At 38.6% G+C, this 15,895-nt stretch overlaps 1 protein-coding gene and 1 pseudogene across 1 annotated transcript in view; both read right to left on the reverse strand.

Annotated features, from left to right (window-relative positions):
* ZSWIM5 (zinc finger SWIM-type containing 5) overlaps positions 1-15,895 on the reverse strand; it is a 147,335-nt gene that overhangs the window by 84,755 nt on the left and 46,685 nt on the right. The window lies entirely within an intron of this gene.
* LOC147375224 (small ribosomal subunit protein uS8 pseudogene) lies at positions 10,629-11,174 on the reverse strand (annotated as a pseudogene).

Below are 15,895 nucleotides of genomic sequence, written 5' to 3' on the forward strand. Positions count from 1 at the left end.
AAGCTGGTTCTCTGGTACTAAGGCCAAACAAAATCTGAGAAAGCAAGGAAGGCAGGAAGGTAAGAAAAAAGAAGACTTGATTATTTATATAGAAACTTCCAAAGAATTTACAAAAAAATTCCTAACACTAAGTACATTTAGCAAGGACTTGGATACAGGTATAAAAATCTTGGATACAGCATACAAAAATCAATTAGATTTCTTTATATCAGGAATGTACAAATGAAAATTAAAATTTTTTTAAATATTCAATTTTAATAACTTGAAAAAAAGGAACGTTTTTGTAAACTCCTTGGGAGTTCCCATATAGACAAGCACGTCATTTTCTTTTTTCTTACCTTATTAAAAAGCAGAGACATTACTTTGCCAACAAAGGTCCGTCTAGTCAAGGCTATGATTTTTCCAATAGTCATGTATGGATGTGAGAGTTGGACTATAAAGAAAGCTGAGCACAGAAGAATTGATGCTTTTGAACTGTGGTGTTGGAGAAGACTCTTGAGAGTCCCTTGGACTACAAGGAGATCCAACCAGTCCATCCTAAAGGAGATCAGTCCTGGGTGTTCGTTGGAAGGACTGATGTTAAAGCTGAAACTCCAATACTTTGGCCACCTGATGCAAAGAGCTGACTTACTGGAAAAGACCCTGATGCTGGGAAAGATTGAGGGCAGGAGGAAAAGGGGACAAGAGAGGATGAGATGGTTGGACAGCATCACTGACTCAATGGACATGGGTTTGGGTGGACTCTGGGAGTTGGTGATGGGCAGGGAGGCCTGGTGTGCTGCAGTTCATGGGGTGGAAAAGAGTCGAACACGACTGAGCAACTTCCTTCCTTCCTTCCTTCCTTTCTCTGATTTTGTTTGGCCTTAATACCAGAGAACCAGCTTTTGGCTTTACTGATTTTTTTCTATTTGTTTTTCTATTTTCAAACTTGCCAAAAGAGAAAATTTTCCTTGTTTTTAAAAAATATCCAATTATAACAACTTTAAAATAGGTGTATAAGCCTAACAAAACATTTACAGAATCTGTATGCTGAAAATTATGAAGAGTGATGAAAGAAATCCAGGAAAATGTAAATAAATAGAGATATTGTGTTTATAGATTAAATATGCAACAAAGTAAAGATTTCAATTTTTCCAAATCCGATATATAGGCTTGCTGTTGCTCTTTGTTTAACTGCTGAGTCGTGGTCAACTCTGTGATCCCATGGACTGTAGCCCGTCAGGCTCCTCTGTCCTCCTCCTCCTCCTACTTTTGCAGGCAAGAATACTGGAATGGGTTGCCATTTCCTTCTCCAGGGCATCTTCCAGACATAGGGACTGAACCCAGGTATCCTGCTTTGGTAAAGACAGATTCTTTACCAAAAGACAGATTCTTTATCACTTTACTAAAGTGGTAAAGACAGACTCTTTACCACTGAGCCACCAAAAAAATTCTTTTGTTGATATTTTGACTTGTATTATATAGGCTTGTATATATAGGCTATATAGGCTTAATATAATACAAGTCAAAATATCAGCAAAAACTTTTAAAATATATATATTGATTCTAAAAGGAACTGGAATAGTTTAAAATAATTCTAAAAGATAAGAATAAAGTTAGAAGAATCACAATGATTTCAAGACTTACTATAAAGCTATACTAATAAAGATTGTGTGATAACAGTAAAAGGATTGACACATAAATCAATGAAAGAGAACAGAGTCTTGAAATAGACTTATGCAAATATTACCAACTGATTTTTGGTGAAGATTTAAAAGTATTTTGTGGATAAAGACAGTCTTTTCAACATACAGGGTTGGACACGGAACATCTATATGCAAAAAAAAAAAAAGTAATCTAAATATCATATTTTGTATAGAATTAACTCAAAATGGATTACAGACTGAAAGGAAAAATGTAAAAATAGAATATGTTTAGAATAAGACATAGCAGAAGATCTTTGTGACCTGGGGTTAGGCAAAGGCTTTTTTTTTTCCCCAACTCATTTCTTTACTCAAGTACAGTTGATTTACAATATTATGTTAGTTTCTTCTGTACAGCAAAGTGACTCAGTTATACACATATATACATTCTTTTTAATATTCTTTTCCATTATGGTTTATCCCAGGACGTTGAATATAGATCCCTGTGTTTACAGTAGGACCTTATTGCTCAGCCACTGTATATGAAGGAGTTTTTAGACATGTCAGCAAAAGCACAATCCACAAAAGAAAAAGCTGATAAGTTAGACTTCATTAATATTAAAAACCTTTGCTCTACCAGAGATACTGTTAAAAGGATGTAAAAAACAAGCAAGAGATTGGGAGGTGATATCTGCAAAGCATATATCCAATAAAGGACTTGTATCCAGAATACACAGCAAACTCTCAAAATTCAAATTAAGTAAACAAAGAGTCTAATTTAAAACTAGAAAAAAAAAAAGAAAATAAATAAATAAATAAAACTAGGCAAAAGATTTGGACACATCCCCAAAGAAAACATGTAAATGACAAGTAGGCACATGAAAAGATGTTCAACATCATTAGCCCTCAAAGAACTGCAAATTAAAACAATAACACTTCGATATATATTTATGAGAATGGAGAAAATCAAAATAATGACAAGATAAAACAACAAACAAAGACAAAACAAGAAAAAATTTTAAAATTGACAATACTAAGTGTTGGTGAGGATGCAGACTGGGACATTCATTCACTGAAGGCAGGAATGCAAAATGGTACAGGCATCCTGGAAGAGCACATGGCAGTTTCTTCAGTTCAGTTCAGTCACTCAGTCATGTCTGACTCTTTGCGACCCCATGAATAGGAGCATGCCAGGCCTCCCTGTCCATCACCAACTCCTGGAGTTCACTCAGACTCACATCCATCGAGTCGGTGATGCCATCCAGCCATCTCATCCTCTGTCGTCCCCTTCTCCTCCTGCCCCCAATCCCTCCCAGCATCAGAGTCTTTTCCAATGGGTCCACTCTTCGCATGAGGTGGCCAAAGTACTGAGTTTCAGCTTTAGAATCAGTTCTTCCAATGAATACCCAGGACTGGTCTCTTTTAGAATGGACTGGTTGGATCTCCTTGCAGTCCAAGGGACTCTCAAGAGTCTTCTCCAACACCATAGTTCAAAAGCATCAATTCTTAGGCACTCAGCTTTCTTCACAGTCCAACTCTCACGTCCATACATGACCACTGGAAAAACCATAGCCTTGACTAGATGGACCTTTGTTGGCAAAGTAATGTCTCTGCTTTTGAGTATGCTATCTAGGTTGGTCATAACTTTCCTTCCAAGCGTCTTTTAATTTCATGGCTGCAATCACCATCTGCAGTGATTTTGGAGCTCAAAATCTGGAGCCCAGAAAAATAGTCTGACACTGTTTCCACTGTTTCCCCATCTATTTCCCATGAAGTGATGGGACCAAATGCCATGATCTTAGTTTTCTGAATGTTGAGCTCTAAGTCAACTTTTTCACTCTCCTCTTTCACTTTCATCAAGAGGCTTTTTAGTTCCTCTTCACTTTCTGCCATAAGGGTAGTGTCATCTGCATATCTGAGGTTATTGATATTTCTCTAGGCAATCTTGATTCCAGCTTGTGCTTCTTCCAGCCCAGCGTTTCTCATGATGTACTCTGCATAGACGTTAAATAAGCAGGGTGACAATATACAGCCTTGACGCACTCCTTTTCCTATTTGGAACCAGTCTGTTGTTCCATGTCCAGTTCTAACTGTTGCTTCCTGACCTGCATATAGGTTTCTCAAGAGGCAGGTCAGGTGGTCTGGTATTCCCATCTCTTTCAGAATTTTCCACAGTTTATTGTGATCCACACAGTCAAAGGCTTTGGCATAGTCAATAAAGCAGAAATAGATGTTTTTCTGGAACTCTCTTGCTTTTTCCATGATCCAGCGGACATTGGCAATTTGATCTCTGGTTCCTCTGCCTTTTCTAAAACCAGCTTGAACATCTGGAAGTTCACGGTTCACATATTGCTGAAGCCTGGCTTGGAGAATTTTGAGCATTAGTTTACTAGTGTGTGAGATGAGTGCAATTGTGCAGTAGTTTGAGCATTCTTTGGCATTGCCTTTCTTTGGGATTGGAATGAAAACTGACCGTTTCCAGTCCTGTGGCCACTGCTGAGTTTTCCAAATGTGCTGGCATATTGAGTGTAGCACTTTCAGAGCATCATCTTCCAGGATTTGAAATAGCTCAACTGGAATTCCATCACCTCCATTAGCTTTGTTCGTAGTGATACTTTCTAAGGCCCACTTGACTTCACATTCCAGGATGTCTGACTCTAGGTTAGTGATCACACCATCGTGATTATCTGGGTCGTGAAGATCTTTTTTGTTTCTTATAAACCCAGAAATCCCTCTCCTGGGATTTCTCCCTGGAGAATGAAAACTTTTGTTATACAAAACCTGATTATCAGTGTTTATAGCAGTTCTGTTCATAGTTGCCCAAAACAACTCAAACTGGAAAACAATTCAAAAGTCCTTTACACCAGGTGAATGGATAAACAATTTGTGGTACTTCCATACAAAGGATATTACTCAGCAATAAGAAGGAAGAAACAAAAGATACATGCAACAATTTAGAGGAATAGCAAAGGTATTATGCTGAGTAAAAGAAACCAGTCTAGAAAAGTTACATACTGTATAGTTCCATTCATATGACATTCTCTAAAAGATGAAATTATAATGATGGAGAACAGCAAAGGTTTCCAAGCGATAAAGGTCTGACTATAAAGAGATGACGTGAGGAAGATTTTCAGGGTGATAGAATTGTTCTGTATCCTGATTATGGTACTGATTACACAAATCTATACAGGTATATACATCTATGCTTGCCCCTTGGAAGAAAATCTGTGACACACCTAGACAGTGCATCAAAAAGCAGAAACATTACTTTGCCAACAAAGGTGCATCTAGTCAAAGCTATGGTTTTTCCAGTAGTCATGTATGGATGTTAGAGTTGGACTATAGAGAAAACTGAGTGCTGAAGAATTGATGCTTTGAACTGCAGTGTTGGAGAAGACTCTTGAGAGTCCCTTGGACTGCAGGGAGATCAAACCAGTCAATCCTTAAAAAATCAGCTCTGAATATTTATTGGAAGGACTGATGCTGAAGCTGAAACTCCAATACATTGGCGACCTGATATGAAGAACTGACTCTTCACATCAGGAAAGACCCTGCTGCTGGGAAAGACGGAAGGCAGGAGAAGGGGACAACAGAAGATGAGATGGTTGGATGGCATCACCAACTCAGTGGAAGTAAGTTCCAGGAGTTGGTTACGGACAGGGAAGCCTGGCGTGCTGTAGTCCATGGAGTTGCAAAGAGTCGGACACGACTGAGTGACTAAACTGAATTGATACATGTGTTAAAATTCATAGAACTGTACACATCAAAAGAAAAGAATAGTTTGGTTTTTTACAGTGTGATTTTTTAAAAAAACACTTTTCAAAGTTGAGGGACAAAAGAGAGGAAGAAGAGAGAAGAGCAACTGAACATCAAAGGAGAAATTTCAACTAAGAGAGCAGAGTATCTTGGAAACCTTGTGAAGAATATCAGTCAAAGATGAGGGCGTAATCTATATCAAATATTACTGATAATCAAGTTAGACAAGGACTAAGAAATGACAACTAGTAATGTAGAGGTCATCAGTGACTCTGATGAGAATACAATTGGAATAAGATGGTCAACACTGGCTGAAATGGGTTTAAGAAAAAAATGGGAGGAGGGAAATTAGAGTTAACAAGTACAGAGCATGGGAAAGAAATAGGACAATAGCTGACAGAAGTTAGTAGAGCTAAGAGAAGATAATTTTTTTAAGAATCAAGAAATAAAAGTATGTTTATATGCTGATGTGTGTGTGCTCAATTGCTTCATTTGTGTCTGACTCTGTGTGACCCCATGGACTGTAGCCCACCAGGCTCCTCTGTCCATGCAATTTTCCCAGCAAGAATACCAGAGTGGGTTGCCATGCCCTCCTCCAAGGGATCTTCCTGACCCAGGGACAGAACTCCCTTCTTCTGTGTCTCCTGCATCACAGGCAGGTTCTTAATCGCTGAGCCACCGGGGAAGTCCTTATAGGCTAATGTGAATATCCAGTAGAGAATGAAAAGTGGATGTGGTCCAAATTATTTTGCATACAGCTTTTTTTCAGCACTTACACTGTAACTAATTGTTTACACACACACACACATTCCATATGGTAAACATAAAGTCTGAAAACAGGAAAATATACCTTTCATCAAGGACTTCTTGGATCTTTTTTAATTGGAGTATAATTCCTTTGTACTTAGATCTTAAAAAATATATATAAGTATAAAATAAAAGTATCTATGTTTCTAGATCTTACAGACAACATACAAATACAGATGCAAATGTACATAGTCATGGTGATTACAAGTTCCTTGAGGATAACTATTATATCTTACTCATTTTTTTAGTCCTAGTCCCTATGAACAGAGTCAGTATTCAATTAAAAATATTTGCTGAATGGATTTATAGTACATAATAAGTCAGTTAGACTTTTTTTTTTTTAAAGATTCAACTCTATGGGTACTCTATAACAAATCAACTTATTTTCCTATGAATATCCAACACAGCACAAAATAACTCCCTGATTTTCCTGATCAATCCTGACCCATATGACCCTTGGTCCTATGCCTGCAACCCACATTTTTTGTATTAACTCTGAACTTAGCCAAATTCTTCTGAGTTATCACTGCTAAAAAATATACTTTTATTATAAATGTTCCACGGTTTCCCTAATGTCCCAATGGGCACAAATGACAAGTTCTAAATAACAAATGATATCACTTTTAATAAAAAAGGAAAAACATTGTCACCTTCAAAAAGGGCTAAATATTATACCTCAAAACTTAAATTTTGAAAGTGTGGAATCCTAATTCAAAACATAACTAGAATTCTACGTAGATTCCAGTTTAAATGAAATGTCATATTAATTTAAGAAACAATTTTCCCATATAAAACCCCCTCCAGTTACCACAAGGGAGAAAAATGTATATGTATACATACTGCAACTTGCCATGTTCACTAGAAAATGTACAATTATCACCATAAGAGAGGTTTCTGCTTTGCAGAATTCTACTGTGCATTCAAAAATAGTTCTAAGAAAAGTCTCTAATCTCTCCCATTGTTAGTCAAGTGGTTTATACATGCAAAAAAAAAAAATGAAAATCAGCTAGATGCATATACTATGGGAAGGGAAAAATGAGGAAAGAAATCACCTAAACAACTCTTACTTTTCTCCTTTCCAAAAATCCCTTATTATTACCCCCTTTCCTCATTCTTCCCTCCAAAAAGGAAAAAAAAGCCAGGATCCTTGCCAAACCCCACAAAAACCCTTAGGCCTCTCTCAAGCATGCAAATGTAATTTTCTACCCAGACAACACACTCTCTTTTTAATGAACTCCAAAAACAATCTGTGAATGCCCACAGAAGAGAAAAGAGGAAAATTGCAATGAAAGAAAATACAAACAGAGAGATGTGGGGGAGGGTCAAGATGGATATGGCAAGTCCAGAGTTTAAATAGACATAAAAGATAATGAAGGTGAAAGGACTGTAATCAAATAAAATGGTCTGCAGGCTGTCATTTCATACAAATTAGAGTCAGAGAAATATATGAATATTCACTTGAATAAACATCATTCATTATAGGAGTGGCCCTTCAAGTAAAAGGATCCCTGTCAAGGCCCAATGTGGCTGTCATTCTTTGTTCCATTTTGTAACTAAAAAACAAAAACAAAAATAACTGTGTAGAGATGAAAGAGAAAAAAATAATAATTTTTCATATGCACCCACCTCTGAAACAGTCAAGAGCAGGAGCAAATTTCTTCATGACACAGCCAAATAATATGTCAAAATTAGATATTCAAAGAATGTTAATAAATGACAAGAGACACTTCAGTCAGTCACATGATTCCGATCCCTGCAGATGCACATTATGATTCAGATTTGAATAGCAAACAGAGTAGGCCACAGGGCAGGGTGGGAGGACTTGAAGAAAGACACAATGCAAAAGGTCATCAAAATGAAAACTGTCTTCTTGCCTCAAAATTTGAAGAGAAGTTTTACTGGAAAAAAAAAAAAAACAGCTTTAAACCAATTGAGGCTGAAATAATTACAACATTTTATGATCTAACCTCTTAATGATGAATAGAATTCTTCTCCCTGCTTAAGGATCAAATTGGTTGGGCTCTACACTTGTCTGGCACCATGCTGTGGGCTATTTCCTTTAATATATAACCAATCAAAGACGTATTCAGGCTTTTGTGAGACCCAAAGCTTTGCTAACTGCATATCCTAGAGCATCATGAGGTTTTTCTAAAAGGAAGCAGACAAAGCGATATACAGTGATAGCCTCCCTTGGATAGGTGATATTCAGCAGACCCTTTCTCAAAGGTAGATAAGGAAACCTTTTATAATACACCAAATAGACAATTTTCCTTATAATATCTGTAGTACTTGTCTTATAATATTTATACTAATTTTTTTCCTCCCTTCAATTTATATCAACATACTTCAAGGTCACAGATGCTTAGGGGAGTGACAAAAGAAAACAAACTCTTCAAAATATTTAACTGTTAAAATACATAACAAAATACATAATTCACTGGAAAAGACTCTGATGCTGGGAAAGACTGAAGGCAGGAGGAGAAGGGGAAGACAGAGGATAAAATGGTTGGATAGCATCACTGACTCGATACACATGAGTTTGAGCAAGCCCAGGGAGTTGGTGATAGACAGGGAGGCCTGGCATGCTGCAGTCCATGGGGTCGCAAAGAATTGGACGCAACTGAGTCCTGGGTGTTCTTTGGAAGGAATGATGCTAAAGCTGAAACTCAGTACTTTGGCCACCTCATGCGAAGAGTTGACTCATCGGAAAAGACCCTGATGCTGGGAGGGATTGGGGGCAGGAGGAAAAGGGGACGACAGAGGATGAGATGGCTGAATGGCATCACCGACTCGATGGACATGAGTTTGAGTGAACTCCGGGAGATGGTGATGGACAGGGAGGCCTGGCGTGCTGCGATTCATGGGGTCACAAAGAGTCAGACATGACTGAGAAACTGAACTGAACTGAGCAACTGAACTGAACTGAATATTATATTGTATTGATACACCACAATTTATTAATTAGTTGGTGGACATTGAGTTGTTTCCACCTTTCAGCCATTATGAATAATACTGATATATAAACATTTTTGTACAAGTCTCTGGGTAGACATATATTTTCATTTCTCTTGGGTGTATGCTGAGGAGTGGAATTGCTGGTTCATATGGTAATTCTGTTTTCAACTTTTAGGGAACTGCCAAATTGTTTTCTATAGCTGCTCTAACATTTTATATTTCCAACAATGTACAGGGGTTCCTATTTTATCAGGTCCTCTCAGCACTTGTTATCATCCATTGTTTTGATTATAATCATCATAGTGGTATGAAGTGGTATTTCACTGTGGTTTTGATCTACATTTTATTAATGGTTGATGATGTTAAACATCTTTTTATGAGCTTATTGGTCATTTATATATCTTCTTTATGGTAGCTTTTCTATGATAGCCTAAAAGTTATTATATCAATTTGTGCTTTAACATGATTTATGTGGGAAAGTGAACAAAATACTGATTTGTAAAGAATGTTATAAATTTGAAACATATTTATTACAAAGATACATGTCATTTTTCAATATAAACAAATATTTAACTCTATTTTCTGTACTCTCATGTGAGTGCCCTGGATGATGCACTTGTTATAAATAAATGAAAGTAAGACTTAATTTGTACAATACTGTTTTTTATGTTCTTTCATTCTTAAAGTCTTGATTTAATTTGGTTACCTTAATATACTCTGTTAGGAAGGTTTTAAAAGGCTATATGATCAATCTCATATAGATATTGCTGTGTAGTATGTGCCAATATGTACAATTACTTTCACCAATAAATCATAAATTTAACAATAGTAGAGTGTTTATGTATACCTTGTATGGTCGTTCCATAAAGATTTAAGCTAAATTGTATATTCAGTTGATGACTTTTATCATTAAGCCTAATAAAGTAGTATTAGCTTTCAGTAAGTTCTTATAGATTATTGTGTTTTTAATAGTTGTTGTTCAGTCGCTGAATTGTGTCAGTTCTTCATATCAGGTGGCCAAAGTGTTGCAGCTTCAGATTCAGGATCAGTCCTTCTAATGAATATTCTGGACTGACTTCCTTTAGGATGGACTGGTTAGATCTCCTTGCAGTCCAAGGGACTCTCAAGGGTCTTCTCCAACACTACAGTTCAAAAACATCAATTCTTCAGTGCTCAGCTTTCCTTATGGCCTAATTCTCACATCCATACATGACTACTGGAAAAACCATAGCTTTGACTAGATGGACCTGTATCGGCAAAGTAACACCTCTGCTTTTTAATATACTGTCTAGGTTGGTCATAGCTTTTCTTCCAAGGAGCAAGCATCTTTTAATTTCATGGCTGCAGTGATTTTGGAGCCCAAGAAAATAAAGCTGGTCACTGTTTCCAATGTCACCCCATCTATTTGCCATGAAGTGATGGGACCAGATGCCATGATATTAGTTTTCTGAATGGTGAGTTTTAAGCCAGGTTTTTTCCTTTCCCCCTTCTGAGGCATTTTATTTGTATGTATTACATCCCTAGAAAAAGAATCCAAAGATTTTCCCTCCTGCATGTTTTCATCTTGCTTCTTCATTGTCCATGATGCCAGCTGAGGTTGTCAGTACAATGAAATCAAACTGATAGGATGGGAGCAGGTTATTCTGCCATTTTTCTAGATCTTTGAGTTGTACATCAAATATGGGGCTGATCACTCCACACTTATTTAGCCTGCCTGTGAGGTTCACAACAATATTCCCAGCTCTGTGATCATCAATGATTTCAAATTCGCTAATGTATCCATGATTCATCATCAGTTAGAAACCCAATGATGATTTTGGAGCACAGCGTAATAAGGACCTGGCATTTGCCTCTCTTTTCAGCATTCTTGATACTCTTGAGAGCATCAGCCAGGACATTCATGTGCACCATTCAGCACGGAAAGATGGCAGAAAGAGCTAAGCCAGCTTTTTCACTCTCCTCTTTCACTTTCATCAAGAGATTCTTCAGTTCCTCTTTGCTTTCTGCCATAAGGGTGGTGTTATCTGCATATGTGAGGTTATAGATATTTCTCCCAGCAATCTTGATTCCAGCTTGTGCTTCATCCATCCTGGCTTTTTGCATGATGTACTCTGCATAGAAGTTAAATAAGCAGGGTGACAATATATAGTCTTGACATACTCCTTTCTCAATTTGGAACCAGTCTGTTGTTCCATGTCCAGTTCTAACTGTTGCTTCTTGACCTGCATACAGATTTCTCAGAAGGCAGGTAAGATGGTCTGGTATTCCCATCTCTTTAAGAATTTTCAAATACACTACTGGAGAAGGGTGGAGAAATAACTCCAGAAAGAATGAAGAGATGGAGCCAAAGCGAAAACACCACCAACTCTTTGTGACCCCATGGAATGTACAGTTTGTGGAATTCTCCAGGCCAGAATACTGGAGTGGGTAGCTGTTCCCTTCTCCAGGGGATCTTCCCAACCCAAGGACTGAAGCCAGGTCTCCTGCATTGCAGACGGATTCTTTACCAGTTGAGACACCAGGGAACCCCAAGAATACTGGAATGGGTAGCCTATCCCTTCTCCAGCAGATCTTTCTGACCCAGGAATCTCCTGCATTGCAGACAGATTCTTTACCAACTGAGTTACTAGGGATGCCCAACATAATATTATTCAGCCATAAAAAGACAGAATGCTACAACTGGGATGAACCTTGAAAACGTTAAGAGAAAGAAACCAGACACAAAAGGTCACATATCGGAGAGAATGATCACAACAGGGAAATTAGGAGAAATATCTGAGTTTGTGGGAAATAACTGGCTACACACACACATTGAGTTTGGGGTGGAAGAGAGGCATCCAAACAAACACCTTTGTTTCTGTCTCTAAAATAATAACAACCATATTTATTGATTACTTGCAGTGAGCCAGACTCTACTAAATCTTTACATATGTTATTACAGCTGGTGTGATCTGCATTATAAAACCCAAAGTGAAAATGCAGTCTCTTATTCTCTAATTTAAATTTAAGGCAACCCAAGTCCTTATATGCTATATTCAGCAGAATATCACCCGTTCTCAGGCTTCCAAGGTGGCACAGTTGGTAAAGAATCTGCCTCCCAATCCAGGAGATCCAAGAGACACAACTTCAAACCCGAGAAGATCCCCTTGAAGAGGAAATGGCAACCCACTCCAGTATTCTTGCCTGAAAAATTACATAGATAGCAGAGCCTGGCAGGCTACAGTCTGCAAAGAGTTGGACACAATTGAGCATATACACATGCATGCATGCACACACCCTTTGCCATGTAATAGCTGAGTACAAGCATTTCCCTTTCCACTGTATTGTCTGAAAGCTTCAAAGATACACCTTCTATTTAGAATGAACAAACCCTGATTCCTACTTCTAATCCCAGAGGAATCTTGGTGACTGTAAGTTCAGTTCAGTTACTCAGTCGTGTCCAACTCTTTGCAACCCCATGGACTGCAGCATGCCAGGCCTCCCTGTCCATCACCAACCCCCAGAGTTTACCCAAACTCATGTCCATTGAGTCGGTGATGCCATCCAACCATCTCATCCTCTGTCGTCCCCTTCTCCTCCCACTTTCAATCCTTCCCAGCATCAGGGTCTTTTCAAATGAGTCAACTCTTCACATGAGGTGGCCAAAGGATTAGAGTTTCAGCTTTAGCATCAGTCCTTCCAAAGAAATCCCAGGACTGATCTCCTTTAGAATGGACTGTTTGGATCTCCTTGCAGTCCAAGGGACTCTCAAGAGTCTTCTCCAACACCACACTTCAAAAGCATCAATTCTTCGGTGCTCAGCCTTCTTCACAGTCCAACTCTCACATCCATACATGACCACAGGAAAAACCATAGCCTTGACTAGACGGACCTTTGTTGGCAAAGTAATGTCTCTGCTTTTTAATATGCTGTCTAGGTTGGTCATAACTTTTCTTCCAAGGAGCAAGCACCCTTTAATTTCATGGCTGCAGTCACCATGTGCAGTGATTTTGGAGCCCCCAAAAATAAAGTCTGTCACTGTTTTCACTGTTTCCCCATCTATTTGCCATGAAGTGATGAGACCAGATGCCATGATCTTAGTTTTCTGAATGTTGAGTTTTAAGCCAGCTTTTTCATTCTCCTCTTTCACTTTCATCAAGAGGTTCCTTAGTTCCTCTTCACTTTCTGCCACAAGTGTGGTGTCAGCTGCATATCTGAGGTTATTGATATTTCTCCCGGCAATCTTGATTCCAGCTTGTGTACAGCCTTGACTTACTTCTTTTCTGATTTGGAACCAGTCTGTTGTTCCATGTTCAGTTCTAACTGTTGCTTCTTGACCCGCATACAGATTTTTCAGGAGGCAGGTCAGGTGATCTGGTATTATCATCTCTTTCAGAATTTTCCACAGTTTGTTGTGATCCACACAGTCAAAGGCTTTGGCATAGTCAATAAAGCAGAAGTAGATGTTTTTCTGGAACTCTCTTGCTTTTTCGATGATCCAGGGGATGTTGGCAATTTGTTCTCTGGTTCCTCTGCCTTTTCTAAATCCAGCTGGAATATCTGGAAGTTCTCGGTTCACGTACTATTGAAGCTTGGCTTGGAGAATTTTGAGCATTATCTTACTAGCGTGCGAGATGAGTGCAATTGTGCAGGAGTTTGAGCATTATTTGACACTGCCTTTCTTTGGGACTGGAATGAAAACTGACCTTTTGCAGTCCTGTGGCCACTGCTGAGTTTTCCAAATTTGCTGGCATATTGAGTGCAGCACTTTCACAGTATCATATTTTAGGATTTGAAATAGCTCACCTGGAATTCCATCACCTCCACTAGCTTTGTTCATAGTGATGCTATCTAAGGCCCACTTGACTTTGCATTCCAGGATGTCTGGCTCTAGGTGAGTGATCACGCCATCGTGGTTATCTGGGTCATGAAGATCTTTTTTGTATAGTTCTTCTGTGTATTCTTGCCACCTCTTCTTAATATCTTCTGCTTCTGTTGGGTCCGTGCCATTTCTGTCCTTTATTGTGCCCAACTTTGCATGAAAATTTCTCTTGGTATCTCTAATTTTTTTGAAGAGATCGCTAGTCTTTCCCATTCTATTGTTTTCCTCTATTTCTTTGCATTGATCATTGAGGAAGGCTTTCTTATCTCTCCTCGCTATTCTCTGGAACTCTGCATTCAAATGGGTATATCTTTCCTTTTCTCCTTTGCCTTTCTCTTCTCTTCTTTTCATAGCTATTTGTAAGGCCTCCTCAGACAACCATTTTGCCTTTTGCATTTTTACTGGTGGTTAGTATTTTACAAATCTGTCAGTAGCAGAACTTCCCTGGTGATCCAGGGGCTAAGATTTCAAGCTCCCAATGCAGGGGTCAAGGTTTGATCCCTCATCAGGAACTAGATCCCACATGCTGCAACTAATGGTTCAAATGCTGCACCTAAAGATCCCTCATGCCACAACTAAGACCCGGTGCCACCAAATAAATAAATAAATATTTTAAAAAATCTATTAAGAGCAATTAAGGAAAACATCCAGCACTCTATGTACTCTAGATAAAACACCTAAACTTCCCCATCACTATTCGCAGGATAAACAGAAAGAACCACGGATTGTGCGTGATCCTAGCAAGACTCCTGATCCTCCTATTGCTCAACATTCACAGCTTCAACTAATTGCCATGAGACCTTCAAGACTAATCACACAATGCCCTTTATGCCTCACCACTTCAAGAAGTCCAGAGCTTGTAGGTCATTCCTCAATGCCCAGATAGTAATCCCTGTCTCCATGGGCAATGAGACAATTCTCCATATGCCTCAGCACCACTTATTCCCCTTCCCTGCTTTATTTTTCTGCACAGCACTTGCTACCACCTGCTATTTAACTGTCTGTATTCTGACTCTTAAATATAAGTTCTGTGAGTACAGAGATTTTTTTTGTCTGTTTTGTTTATCGCTGTAACTCCAGAACCTAGAATAGTCCCTGGTTACTGGTAGAGCTCAATGAATATGTGCAGAATAAATGGATAGATACTTGTTAATTCAGTCAACAAATATTTGCTGCTGCTGCTGCTGCTAAGTCACTTTAGTCGTGTCCGACTCTGTGCAACCCCATAGACGGCAGCCCACCAGGCTCCCCAGTCCCTGGGATTCTCCAGGCAAGAACACTGGAGTGGAGCACCTATAATACATCCCTAGGATTCATTAGTGAACAAAAAAGGCATGGTCCCAATCCTGAGGAAGCTTACAGTTTGGGGGAAAGATGACATTAAACAAATACCTCATAATTATTCATAATTATGAGAAATGCTCTGAAGGACAGGATATGTAAAAGGGAGAACTAATCTAGTGGGATATGAATGAGGATTCCAAGCTAGAACCTGAAGAAATATATTTAAGCAAAGACTAAAGAAAAGGTAGGAATCAGGTGAGCAAATTTGGAGGAGAAAATGGCAACCCACTCCAGTATTCTTGCCTGGAGAACCCCATGGACAGAGGAGCCTGGTGGGCTACGGTCCATAGGGTCGCAAAGAGTTGGACACAACTGAGCACACCACTACCACCAGGTGAGCAAATTAGAGCAAATGAAGATTCCAGATAAAAAGACTGTGCCAAGACCCTAAAACAGAACATAGCTGCTTGTTTAGCAGCTTTGTTAAGAAAAAATTATATGTAACAAATTACATGTATTTAAAGTATACAATAGGTTATGTTTTGATTAAGCTTTACATAAGTTTTAACAAACATACGTGAAACCATCATCACAATTAAGATAATGAACA

The sequence above is a fragment of the Bos grunniens genome, chromosome 3 (assembly GCF_055505025.1).
Source record: "Bos grunniens cultivar Pamir isolate PY7600 chromosome 3, Bosgru_T2T1.0, whole genome shotgun sequence".
NCBI classification, from domain to species: Eukaryota; Metazoa; Chordata; class Mammalia; order Artiodactyla; family Bovidae; genus Bos; species Bos grunniens.